The sequence below is a fragment of the Petaurus breviceps genome, unplaced genomic scaffold (genome assembly GCF_028583685.1).
Source record: "Petaurus breviceps papuanus isolate PSGF00001 unplaced genomic scaffold, PetGlider_PUasm1.0 90977, whole genome shotgun sequence".
NCBI classification, from domain to species: Eukaryota; Metazoa; Chordata; class Mammalia; order Diprotodontia; family Petauridae; genus Petaurus; species Petaurus breviceps.
Genome location: NW_027187391.1, coordinates 10,972,799 through 10,987,129, shown reverse-complemented (window position 1 = coordinate 10,987,129; position 14,331 = coordinate 10,972,799). Strand labels below are relative to the sequence as shown.

The window sequence follows — 14,331 nt, the reverse complement described above, 5'->3', positions numbered from 1 at the left end:
GGTGGGGCAGCTAGGTGGCTCAGTGGATAGAGCCAGCACTGGAGTCAGGGGGACCTAAACTCAAATCCCACCTCAGACACTTACTAGCCTTATGATCCTGGGAAAGTCACTTAACCTTGTTTGCTTCAGTTCCTTATCTGTAAAATGAGCTAGAGAAGTATCTTTGCCAAGAAAACCCCAAACTGGGTTACAGAGTCTGACATGACTGAAATGACTCAACAACAACAAATAGTAAAGGGTATGCTGGTAAATATTTAACAACCAGCTTTTTTGGGGGTGGGGGGGTATACACACATATACACACACACACTTTTAAGTTGAATCTGTCTCTCTCATTTTCTTAAATCTAGATAACCAGCAAAATAATTATTCAAGCCCTGACCTGCAGTTTGCCAATTTCCAAGGTGTAAATTCTCAGGTTGAAATTTTAACAATCAATTGGCTCCTGCAAACTCCTGAGTACATTGCACCCACAGTCTGTCTATCATTCCTCCTACATCCCTCCCTCTTGGAATCCTTAACTCCCCTGGGGGCTCATCTCAACAGTTTGGGGCTTCTAGATCTCTCTAATGTTATCCATTCCTCTTCCCTGTCCCCAATTATTTTGGATTTGTAGTCAAAGGACCTGAATGTAAATCAGGTCTCTTAAATATACTACTTCTGTGTGACCATGAGCTAGTCACTCTTCTCTTTGGTTTCACCATCTATAAAATGAAAGGATTAGAATACATAACAGGTAATTTCCCTTCTACCTCCAAATCTATGATCCCACAGTAATCCCAGACCCTGGAAAGTTGAAAGAAAATTTAAACATCCTAAGCACAGCTAGTAAACATCTTATCTTGTTATACCAGATCCAAGGACATAATAAACCAAGAAGTCTATGACTTTGCTACATTACCAAATGCTATGTATTATATATTATGCTATGAAGAATGGAGGAACAGTTGAAATACAATGGTTTTTAACATTCACTGAAACAATAATGGAAATATTATGAATACATTCCTTTTTCCATAAATGTTTCATGTAAATTATTTTCCCTTTAAAAATGTTTTCAATATGTCTGACCCCAAATTCTACCTCAAGTGAAAACAAAGGGATTTGAAATGCTTCAAACACAAAGTAAAACTTTTCCATGGCATAATATTTAGCACTTATCATGTTTGGAGTGATAACTTTAATGTAATGTATAAAACCTCAAATGGGAAGTAAATACTATTTATTTTCTTTTTTTTGTCTTTTTGGAGGGGGGAAGGCAGGGCAATTGGGGTTAAGTGACTTGCCCAAGATCACACAGCTAGTAAGTGTTAAGTATCTGAGTCAGATTGGAATTCAGGTTTTCCTGACTCCAGGGCCGGTGCTCTATTCACTGCACTACCTAGCTGCCCCCATAAATATTATTTTTGAACTGGTGATGGAAAAGCGAGAACAGAAACATAATAGAATAATATTTCAAAAGCTTTCTGCCAAGATCTACAGATTGAGAATGTGCCAATTTGTACTGTATCTTCAGTTAACCTGTCCTAGAACAAAACATGCATATTGTAATGGGAATGTAAATTTTTAAGATCTTCCCTGCCCCTAGGCTAAAGTGCACCTGGAGCCCAGGGTGGGAGGCTTGTTTTTCAGTAGATACTTCTTGATTGGCCAGTGAGTCAATAAAGTTGTTATATTCTCTGAGCCAGAAGGAGGCTATATAAGCCCTGATGTGTAGCTTTGTTTTGGGGATCAGATGAAACTCTGGGCTAGCCGTTGTCCAGAGCCCCCCAGCTTTGAAACCCAGATGTTGTTTGGTATGGATGTAATGGTTGGACAGTTTGGAAATCTGTCTACTTGATCTGTTTTTGTCTTGATAATTCTGTCTGTATATTCTGAAGTTCGGGGTGCTGACCTCTTTCCCCTGAACTAGGTAAATGATACATGTTTGACTGATTAAAGTAAGCTTGTTAACCCATTTTGAGTTGCTTTCCTTTATCAAAGCAGATCCAAGAACCTGTGTTGGCAGCAAACCCTGAGGACGCTTGGGGTGCTTGCTGCTACACATATCTATATATTTATTAGTCTTACCAATATTAGGAGCTATAGCACTGGGGGCAGGGGAAGCAAGAATTAAGAGTTAAAAGAAAATAGTCAAAAGTGTGTGAACAAGTTTAGATAGACGGTATTCTGAAGAGTGATAGGGAAAGTACATACATTTGTGACATCATAAAGAAGAGCTAGTGTGGGATGATCCTGGCCAAGTAACTCTAATGTCCATTAAAACTTCAATTTCATCTAACAAACATTTATCAAATATCTATTATATACAACATTACAGACCCTGATGTTCAGAAAGATTAAAGGCAAAAGAAAAGGAGGAGGGTAGAGGAAGAGAAGGCTAGATAGCATCACGGAAGCAATGAGCATGAAGTTGGACAGATTCCAGGAGATAGAGGAGGATAGAAGGGCCTGGCGTTCTATGGTCCATGGGGTCATGAAAAGTCTGACATGACTGAATGATTGAACAACAGCAAAATCATACAGAAGAGAGTATGCTAGGTACTTGATCTCTATGGTTCCAAGTTACTTGGAATTATAGGATTTTAAACTAGACAGGATCTGAGAGATAATCAATCAGCATGAATTACGTATCTCGTATATACCAGGTACTATTCTAGCCATCGGTAATACAAAAAACAAAATGGAGTGTTGTCCCTCAAAGAGCTTATATTCTATCACAGGAGGATATAAGTGCATTGAATAGAGCACTGGACCTAGAGTCAGGAAGACCTGAGTTCAAATCCAGCCTCAGATATTAACTAGTTGTGTGACCCTGAGTAAGCTAGGTAACCTCTGTCTGCCTCTAGTTCCTCAACTGTAAAGTGGAGGGAAAATAATGAGGATGAAATGAGGTATCTATAAAGCTCTTTATAAGATTTAAAGCACTATAGACATCATTATGTACAAAATAAATAAGTGGATACAAGATAATTAGGCATTAGTAGATGGAGAGATATGACACTCAGTTGAGCTTTGAAGAAAACCCAGAATTCTAAGAGACAGAATGGAGGAGTGAGTGCATTTAGGAATGGGGAGAATGCCTATACAATGCTAGAGATACAAGATAAACCAAGTTACTGAAGATAAGACTATGGAAGTTCAGTGATCTGCCCAAGGTCTCTTGAGTAGTAAAGTAGGAGAGCTTGGGGAATGGCTGAACAAGTTGTGGTATATGAATGCAATGGAATGTAATATGGTATATGAATATAATGTAATACTATTGTTCTATAAGAAATGGTAAATAGAAAAATGTGGAAAGACTGGCATAAATTGATGCTGAGTGAAGTGAGCAGAACCAGAACATTGTACATGGTAACAGCCACATTGTGCAACCACAAGCTTTGTTAGACTTGGCCCTTATGAGCAAGGCAAGCATCTAAGATAATTATAAAAGACTCAGGATGGAAAATGCTATCCACACCCAGAGAAAGAACTATGGAGTCTGAATGCAAATCGAAGCAAACTATTTTCTCTTTTTTGCTTTTGTTTTTTTTTCTTTCTCATGGCTTTTGCCTTTTGTCCTGATTCTTCTTTCACAACATGACAAAGCAGAAATAAATTTAATATGATGATATATGGATAGTTTATATCAGACTGCATGCTGTCTTAGGGAAGGGGGAATGTAGGGAGGAGGGAAAATTTAGAACTCAAAATCTTATAAAAGTGAATGTTGAAAACTAAAAATAAATAAGTACATTGTAAAAAAAAAAAAGTGGGAGAACTAGAATTTGAACCAAGATTTTGTAAATTCAAAGACAACATTCTTCCCATGTTATTAAACTCTCCTGCCATATATACCATCCACAAAATTGGAGGGTGTGAAAATAAACAGTCCTCAAGGTCCTTTTCAGTTCTATCATGCTATGATATAGTATTTGGGGATAGAATTTCCATATCAGGAAAAGGAGCTTTCTGCAGAGTGTGTGAAAGGCCTCAGACAGGCTTCAGGATGAAGAGTGACTCCAAAAGGCCGGTATTTATTTAGAAAAGGAAAAAGGGGGTGGGGGTTCCAAAGAAGTGATGAAGAGGAGCTCTTATTTTAGGTAGAATGGAGAAAAGAAAACAGTTCAAAGGTCACTACACTTTTACTAGGTCCATACCTCCTTCCCCCAGGTCATTAGTGCCCCTCCCCAAACATTTTGTGTTGCTTTTGTATATATCTTACATTTATTTTCTGTGAACATGCTATAACTTCTACCCTCCCCCTAACCCCCTCACCCACCTGGGAGAATGGTAGCTCTTGGAGGGCAGGGACAAGTTAATTTTTGTCTTTGTATCCACATGGTCAAGCCCAATTCTTGACACACAGGAGCTGTTTAATAAATACCTGTTGATTAATGGATTTATTTCTTAGTTAGGCTTCTAATAATTTTACCTTTTCTGAGATGCTTGAGTGGAAATTACCTCCTTCATAAACTAGAGGAACTTCCTCTCTTATCAATATTTTGCATATTTCCAGTCACATTTAAAATCAAGTGATAGGCCAGTTAGGTGACACAGTAGACAGATAGAGCACCAGGTCTGGAGTCAGGAGGACCTAAATACAAGTCTGGCCTTAGATTCATACTAGCTTCATGATGCTGGTCAAGTCACTTAACCTTGTTTGCCGTTTCCACATCTGCAAAATGAGCTAGAGAAGGAAATGGTGAACCATTCTGGTATGTCTGCCAAGAAAACCCCAAATGGGGTCACAAAGAGTCAGACTTGACTGAAATGACTGAACAACAGCAATAGGCCAGTTGGTCATTGTACTTGAAATAAAAACAAAGAAAATACTTCTGTATGCTTAGGAAATCTAAGTTTTATGTTGTCCCCCAGAGTAATATGGAGTGAAGGGAAGCCGGTCAGTGTTTCTTAACTGTCTACTATGTGCTAGGTATAGGCACTGGAGATAAAACTACCAAAGCGAGATTTTCCCTACCCATAAGAGCTTATATTCTACCAAGATTTGTTCTGTAAGACTGTACTTAAGGACCTAGAAGGTCACCTGTGGCCTTAAGGCTGAAGGTTCCAGATTCCCCACCCCTGAGCTGAGCAAAGACAGAGGCTGGAGAAGCCACATGTATATATGAAACAGCAAAGAGGTCTATTGAGTGGGACCTGGAAAGATGGGCTAGATCTTGAGGGCAAACAGTTTTCAAGAATATCACAAGAAACATAGCATTGTAGAGCACAGAACTGAAGAGTAGAGATCACCTAATCTAACTCTTTCATATGAGAAAGAAACTGAGTTTCTGAGACATAGTGATTTATACAAGGTAATAGAGACTGTTCATTCATGCAGAGCCAGGATTCAAAACCAGGTCCTTAGACTCCAATCTCAAAATACTTTCTTCTCTTTTACACTGTTTCTCATTTACTGTACAAGATTAGCACATACATGGTGCATGTCATTTTCCAAGGGGCCACAGGATCCATTCCTCCAAACATCTCTCAAGGTTAATTTTGTCCCAGTGCTCTCTGCCCCTCTCCAGTATCTCCACCATCAAGACAAATTAAGTGTCTGCCTGGTACACTGACCCTTGACCCTGGTAGCAACTTGTGATATATCGTCCCAAACAGGATGGCTCCAGTGGGGGAATACGCAGGATGTATAGAGGAAATCTCCAGAAGCAAAAACACTGTTTTGATTTCAATAATCATAATAAGTGAGAGAACATGAAAGTCAGTGGGTATCCTGTATGTAGGAACGTTTCTAAGTCAAATATTTCAGAAGGTCATGTTGGAGACCCTGTCAAAAATAGTTTTTACAAAAAAATACATATATTGAATCAAAACATACAAAAGAAGAGCCATGACTATATATACTTCAGCTCTGATTTTAAGGGGGGAAAAAACAAACAGGAAAGATCCAGGAAATCCAGGATTCAAGTTCCCACAGCAGCAAATTCCTTATATTTAGGAAAGTCAAATGTACATTTATGAAAGCAACACTAAATATTTCAGCATAGTTTCTTGAGAGATGACAAGGGCATTCTTTAGCTTCCCCTGCAGTTGTACATTTGGTCCAGTGCTCATGTCTTTCCTGCCTGATTAACTTTTTTTTTTTAATAGAATCTCTAGATCTCAGCATTGTAAGCCCTGTTGTTCAATTGTGTCTGACTCTGTGACTCTATTTGGAGTTTTCTTGACAAAGCTACTGGAATGATTTGCCATTTCCTTCTCCAGCTAATTTGAAAGATGAAGAACTGAGGCAAATAGGGTCCTTTCTCCAATCCATCCTACAAAAAGCTGCCAAATAGGTATTCCTAAAAACAGGGGCCACTCCCGGAACCAAGAAGCTTTGATTGTTCCCTCTGACTCCACCAGGATAAATATAATTTTTTCTGTTTAGGATTAAAATTCCTTTATAATCTGAGACCCATCTAATGTACTGAATTGATTTCACATTTCATTGCTCTCAAACACTCTCCATTGCAGCCCCTCTAGCCTAATTGCTGTTCTTCATACATGACATTGCATCTCTTTTCTCCATGTGTGCATCCTACAGGCTTTCTGCCTCCCATACCTGGAATGCTCTCCACCCTCACCCCCCCTTGGAATCTCTACCTCAGGAATCTCAGCTCACCAGACAACTCCTTCAAGTGGGACAATCCTGATCTGCCAAGAGTTAACCATTCCTCCTCGTAGCCCAGTAATCACTCTGGATTTACCTCATATGTATTTCGTGCTTCTTTATTTATCTGTGGGTTGTTTTTCTTAGTAGAACAGAAGCTCCTTTAGAGGCAGTCAGATTGATGTGAAGGATAGACCCCTGGCTGGGAAGTTTAGAACAACTGAGTTGAAACCCTGCCTCAGATACTTAATAATTCTGTGACCCTGGACAAGTCACTTACCCTCTCTGTTTGCCTCAGTATCCTCAACTATAAGATGGAGATAATAATAGCACCTACCTAGCAGGGTAGTTGCAAAAATCAAATGAAATCTACTTAATTAGTAAAGTACATGGCACATATCAGCCACTTTAAAACATGCTTTTTTCCTTCCTTTTGCGTGATGGAATATTGTATCTTCATCTCTCAAGTACCTCCCACAGTGCCTGGAACATAATAGGTGTTTAATAAATGCTTATTGAATTGAACTTTAGTGACTGGCCCATGGTCACACCCAAGTGTAAGAGGCACAGAATTCCAGCCTCTAAGTTCTGCTCATGCCATTTTCTGCCTCTCTAACAAGTTCACCTGTTATATCCTCTGTTTTTCCACTTAATCACTGCAAAGACTGAGGATCAAAAGAAGTGATGATCACACAGTCATTCAGCTTCATTCTCCAAGTCAGGAGAGCTGTCCGATTACCGAATGAGCGTCACCTCCAATTCAACCGAACTAGAAAATGTTTTGCTCGGTGTTGGCTGGAGAAGGACAAAGGCTCCCATGTAATAATAGCGAGGGTCGAGACCTAGACAGATACTCAGCAGAGAGCTCTACTCTGCCCAGCTAGTTACAGGATAAGCAGGTACTTGAGAACCGAGAGGTGTGACCGACCTTCATGCCTGCAGGGACAAAGAGTTCTTTTTTCCTCCTGACCGATCTCCTGATCTCCTGATTGAAACACTTTCAGTTACTCTTTCCATCTTCCATGTTTTGGAGGCAAATAGCCCCTTTGGAAACTTAATTAGCTGAGCTTTAGTACCAGCAAGACAGGGCTAATGACATGTTTGGTTAAGCGACATGCCAGTTGGGGCTGGCCAGAACCAGAGTTTCTGAAGTCAACAATGCTCAGTCTTCTAAAGAGGGAACAGCAAGCAAGGGCAGGGTAACTTGTTCAGGAGCAAAGAGCCTATTTTTGAGGACCCCCCTCCAAAGGCAACCCCAATGAAGAATCATTGTTGATCTGGAGTAAAAGCTAGAAAGTAGAAACCCTTCTAATGCTGGAAGTTATTCCCTCCATGAAGCCTCAGATGCTAAACTAAGCCCATCAGCAAGGCCCCTGTCAAAGAGGTAGGGAGCTCTATTGAAACATTTCTCATCTATTTTAGTTAAACTCAGCTTTGGTAGAAGAATGAGGAATATTGAGTGAATTGCAGTTTGCTTAGAATTAAACCCATGAGTTGTTGGAAGGGGGGCTCCCCCAAAAAATCCTAAATGAATTTAATGGAATATCCAACATCTCTATCATCAGTGGTGATTTTTCTTATTCTTTGCAGAGCAAGATTTTCAAATAGTAGGAAGAAAAAACAAAAAGGCTTGGCAGAGTCATAGGAAATAATGTTTTAAAATAAAAAATCTGAAAGAGAAAGAAAATAATAATTCCTGTCCCTTTTATTAGCTGACGATTGCTGGAGCTGAGTATGTTTGGTATGGTTCAGGCTCAATATGGAGAAATCTTATTACTCAGGATACCTAGACCTCAGGGCTTGCCACTGCACTCTGTTCAGTTAGAGATGGAGGAGGGAACAAGACCATATGGTTTGAAGATGACCAGAGAATAAAGCCCTAAGGGAAAAGTAAAATCACTGATAAAAAAAGGTCCAAAATCATTCAAGAAAGCCAGCCTCCTGTGACTCTCCTGGAGTCCTTGTTGGGTGAGTGAAGGTGGTCCTCACCAGTGACTCACAACAGCAAGCCCACATTCCCGTATGTGCTTGGAAGCCTTCTGGTCCCTAGGAATGGTAAGATAGCTTGTTCAGAAATCCAAGGGGGCCCTTGAAAACATGGTCTTGTGTGCTACATCTAGAAGGAACCTCAGAGGCCACCTAATCCAACCCCCTTGTTTTATAGATAAGGAAACTGAGGCTCAGTAAGGTTAAGTGACTTGCCTAAGGTTACACAGGTGAAAAGTATCAGAGGAGGGATTTGAACCCAGGTTCTCTGACTCCAGAGTGAATGCCTTTTCACTATATTCTTTGTTGTTGTTGTTCAGTGGTTTTGAGTCATGTCTGACTCTTTGTGACCCCATATAGGGTTTTCTTGGCCAAGATTCTAGAATGGTTTGCCATTTTCTTCTCCAGCTCATTTTACAGATGAGGAAATTGAGGCAAACACAGTTAAGTAACTTACCCAGGATCACACAGCTAGTAAGTCTCTGAACCTGGATTGGAACTGAAATGAATCTCCCAGACTCCAAGCTCAATGCACTATCTACTGTGCCACCTCGTTATCCCATGGTCCTCAATGCCTCAGATAAACTTGGATAACACAAATGTTTTGCAGCTTCTGTGATTCCTTTGTTAGATATTAATTTTATTTATAGTCTTCATTGGTGTTCCCAATTCCTGATTGTTGTAGTTGTCTGTTTTGTTTGTCCTTTGTTCTCAAAGAAGATCAATGGCATCAGGAGAAAAATGTCTTGACTTACAAGAGAATTGAATTTAAGTGAGGCAGGACTGTGCAGAATCATCAGCCTGACTCTCTTCTCCAGAGTCATCAGAGTCCAGTGGCAAGACATTGGTCAGGAAGACTGTCAATGGTATCCGATGCAGTGGGAGACCTTGACATTTTTCAGCTAAGTTCTTTCCCAGGTCTCAGTTTATCAGTTCTGCCCATTTGGTAGTTAAAGGCAAGGTAAGAATTGAAGCTAAAGATGACCTACTTTGCCTTCATAAAAGAATCAGTCTGGGATGGGAAAACACTCAGATTTTTGTACCAGAACAGAAACAATCACTATTCACACTCACTCAGAGACAAGAAAACCCAAATAATGAGGTCTGGATATGAGACCTGTTATTGGCCAATCAGTGAAAGCCAGAATGATTTGGATTTAAAGGCATAGTCAAGTAGTTCCATTTGAATCATAATGGACTTTATCAAAGCCTGGTTTTTCAGAGCTACATTTCAAGAAAGCAAAATGAAAACTAAATGAGACAAAAGTGTTAATTGTTCCAGTTTGGGGGGGGGGGTAAAGTAATAGAATAAATAGGGAAGAAAAAAAATAAAAATCTGGGCAAGTCTCAAGATCCCTTGTGAAGAATAAAAACAACCAAAATTTATATTCCTTTGAACAGAGCAACCACATGTAAGGATATTAGTCCCCACAATATTTCCCAAGTAGGAAGCGACAGTTGATTCCCCAGGCTGCAGCTACTACTACTCACTGATTGTTGTTCATCCTTTGTTCTTGATTTTTTGTTTTGCTTTTTTGGAGGGCAGTTGGGGTTAAGTGACTTACCCAAGGTCACATGGCTAGTAAGTATTAAGTGTCTGAGGCCAGATTTGAACTCAGGTCCTCCTGACTCCAAGGTCAGTACTCTATTCACTATGCCACCTAGCTGCCCCACATCCTTTGTTCTTGAAGAGGACCAAACACATCAATAGGGCAATTTCTTGACTTGCAAGTGAATTGGATTTAAGTGAGGCAGTTATACCTTGTCATTAGCCTCACTCTCTCCACTAGTGTCATCAGAGTTCAGTGGAAAGACACAGGTAAATATGACTGGCCATCTCCAGAACAATGGGAAATCTTGGGCTTTTTAAGCTAAGGTCTTTCCCAGGGCTCAACCTGATTCCTGAACACTCTTATTGAAAGCCAAGATGTTCCCATCTGGCCAACTGTCCACTAATGAAGGTTGTTCATATTTTGAATATGAATAGCTCAACACATTTTGAACAGTTTCAGAGAGTCTTCTCACAGTTTCTTTTTATTATTGTTATTTTTTTTTCTAAAATTTATTATTTTTTAAATTTTCCCTCTCAGTTTCAAAAAATAACTTGGCTTTCTTCTGGGCTGTGTGTGCCCTATTTTCTTTCCTAAAGAGTGTGCTATTTGTGAGCAGCCCCATCAATTTAGTCTTAACTGCCCATAACTGCAATGGGTGTAGAAGAATTGAAGGATGGAGTCTATAGGCCAGATGCTTGTCCAATACACCTGTGAAGATTGAAAAAGGCCTTTTGTTGATAAGAGGGCCAATCATCAACTTTGACCACCCACAAATGAACTGGTAGGAGCTAGTGCTGGATAAACAGAATGGCTTAAGTTACTTGATATTCCACTCAGCTCCCTATCAAGCTGGTCACATCTAGTTTTCAAGTCTTCCTCACAAAGTCTGATAAAAACAATTCAAGAAGAATCTTGGATTTAGAGTGAGGGGCCCAAATTCTGGTCCTGCCTCTCTGAGGCTGCTTCCTTAGGGCATTGGATTGGATGGCCCAAATGGACCCATGGTCTCATGCAGATCTAAACTAAGAGGAGGGTTTCCAATCTCATTTTATATGTAGATGCTTTTGACCTATAGTTCCTATTGACAAATTGCCTTGGGGTCTTTTTAGCCACATGCTACTTTAGAACAGTACAGAGAAGGTAGTTATTATATTACTTTGTTTTTCTGGTATTTCTCTCATCTGAAAATGAAAATGTCAAAGGCCTTGCTATTTTGAACAGATTTCGTCATCCCTCTCTTTATCTAAACCTTTGCTCATTCTGAAATTATTTATTCAACATAAGCATTTAAGGCTTTGTTAAGAGAACAGAGTAAAGTGGAGATTTATCAGTCATTTCAATCTCTTCGTGACCCAGTTTGGGGGTTTTCTTGGCAAAGAGACTAGAGTGTCTAGAGTGTAAAGATACAGTGAGTGTCTCAGGCCAATTTTGAACTCAGGTCTTCCTGCCTGCAGGCCCAGCACTCTATCCCAGCTGCTTCCTAGTTCCTAGGACATCATGGAGTAATAGAGTGCTGGGTTTGTGCTGAGTGTTAGGAGACAAAGAAAAGCCAAATATTGCTTGTACCTTTTAGACGGGGTTCCCTCTCAAGTGGTTCCACAGTATAACAGGGGAAAACGTTAATAATAGTTAGAGATTCGTTAACAATAACACTACAACAATTATTATTATTGACCTGTCAAGAAGGCATTTTCATTATCTTCCATTTCTATCAGTCATTCAGTCATGTCCAATTCTTCATGACCTAATTTGGAGTTTTCTTGACAAAGATACTGGAATGGTTTGCCATTTCCTTCTCCAGCTCATTTTACAGGTGGGAAAATTGAGGTAAACAGGGGTAAGTGACTTAACAAGGGTCACATAGCTAGTGTCTGAGGCTAGATTTGAACTCAGGAAGATGTCTTTCTGACTGGAGCCTTTCTGACTCTATCCAATGCACCACCTATGACACTTTACAATTTACAAAGTACTTTTATATACATGATCTCATTTGAGCCTTACAACAACCTTGTGAGTTAAAGAAAGGATTATTTTCCCCATTGGACAGATGAGGAAACTGAGGCCTAGAGAGGGAAGTCACAAATTAGCTAATCACTAATCAGAACACAAAGGAAAATTCCAGAGTTGAAGCTCAGTTCCAGTCCTATCTCCTCTCTATCAAGCGCTCTCCATTTTTACTACAAATTAGTTGATTTTTGTTTCCTTAGGATGGATGACTCTTCAACTCACTGAGCTATGTGAATGCTAACTATTGTTGCTGTTATGGAAGAATGGAGCAATGAATGTTGAAGAATGAACCACAACCAGCCTGCTGATGGTGGTAAAAACCTGTGAAGAAGATGAATAGCAGAAAAACACTGTGGGATCTGACTAAGTCAGAGGACAATAGGATGATTATGCCAATCATATTTGTGAAACACAATGTAGTTCTGTGGATAGAAAGCCAGTCTTAGCACCAGGTAGATGTGGCTTCCGGTCTGAGACTCATACTGGCTTTATGATCCAAGTCACTTTATCTCTTCATATGCAAGGCAACTCTGTAGGACTATGAGTTACACAATGCTTGCCTTGGTGGAGGGAATGTCATCACCCAGAGTCTCCTATGCCAATGAAATCACAGGTTTGGACCAAAATAAGAAAAAGTCTGTGAGAAAACCAACGTGTGGAGTAGAGTGGTCTTTTCAGACTCTAATAGCCAGATCTGATAGGGATTTCCCTGACCTGATTTGTGGGGCATCCAATGATACTAGTGGCTTCAACTAAATCTGTAATATATGATAAACCAAATGAGAAACAGAAGAATTTGATGCCTTAAAATTTATTTCATTTTAATTAAAAGGTGTATTCTGCCCCCAAAGGAAGACCTAGTACCGGTGGATAAAAGTTGCAGGGAGATAGATTTTGGTTCGAAATATGGAAGAAATTCCCACTAATGTGAGTGTTCCAAAAAGGGGAAGGAGATACCTTGGGTTTAATGAGTTCCCCACTATCAAGACTGTTTATGGAGAGCTAGATGGACACTTGGGAAAGACATCACAGATCACATACAAGAGAACAGATTCGTTGTTGTTATTTGGTTGTTTCAGTCCTCTCTGACTCTTCATGACCCCATTTAGGGTTTTCTTGGTAAAGATACTGGAGTGGTTTGCCATTTCCTTCTCCAGCTCATTTTACAGATGAGGAACTAAGGCAAACAAGATTAAGTAACTTGTGCAGGGTCACACAGATAGCAAATATCTGAGGCTGGATTTGAACTCAGGAAGATGAGTCTTCCTGATTCCTAGCTGCTCTAAGAGAACAAGAGCCCTCTTGAAATATTGCAGACCGCCAAGGAAATAATGCTCACCCAGAGTCCAGGTAGCAAACAGGTTGAGTTGCAACTTGGCACATTGAAAGGGAAGTTACCAGACAAAATGAAGAAAGTGTGTGTTTCAAATGTCACTTCCACATTCCTTGCCAGGAGCCATTACATACAGCTAGAACATCTATAGTACAGACGATTAACTTGCTAATCAGCTTTCTGCAATAAAGCTTATCTTAGTTAAGTACCTTTCTCCTAAGAAAAGTTCCCAGGTAAAAAATGCTGCCCCTGAGCCTTCTTGTTAAGGTTTCCCAACCAACAACTTTTCTGCTATGTTTCTTAGTTACTTACCTATAAGTAATAAGAAGTATTTGGACCAAGTGGTTTTGAGTTTCTTCTGGTTTTAAAGAATTGATGTAATTACAGAAAATTTGTAACTTCACAACTGAGAAAAATGAAAAGGTAAAATTATCTTACCTGATCTGTGGAAGTTGGGATGGTGAAGATGTCTCAAGAGAATGCATTTATAGGGATGTAAGACCTGAGTTCAAATCCAGACTCAGATATTTACTAGATATGAAACCCTGGGCAAGTCACTTAACCCTGTTTGACTCAGTTTCCTCATCTGTAAAATGAGCACAGAAGGAAATGGCAAAGCACTTAATTGTCTTTGCCAATAAAACCCCAAATGGGGTCACAAAGAGTCATACATGAGTAATCAACTAAACAAAAACAAATTTAGCTCAAACATCTTGGTGAAGAGATAAACTGAAATAATTCAGATGAGGACTTAGCAATGATAACTCTGAGGATTTGGACATGAAACTTTCCTTAGAGCACATCCAAGTCCAAGGATCAACAGCTTTAAAGTCTGTTTTACATAGTACAAAAGC

The 14,331-nt window shown here is 39.7% G+C and overlaps 1 pseudogene; it reads right to left on the bottom strand.

Moving 5' to 3' along the window:
* Positions 1-14,331, bottom strand: part of LOC138153137 (non-homologous end-joining factor 1-like) — a 194,676-nt pseudogene that overhangs the window by 173,269 nt on the left and 7,076 nt on the right.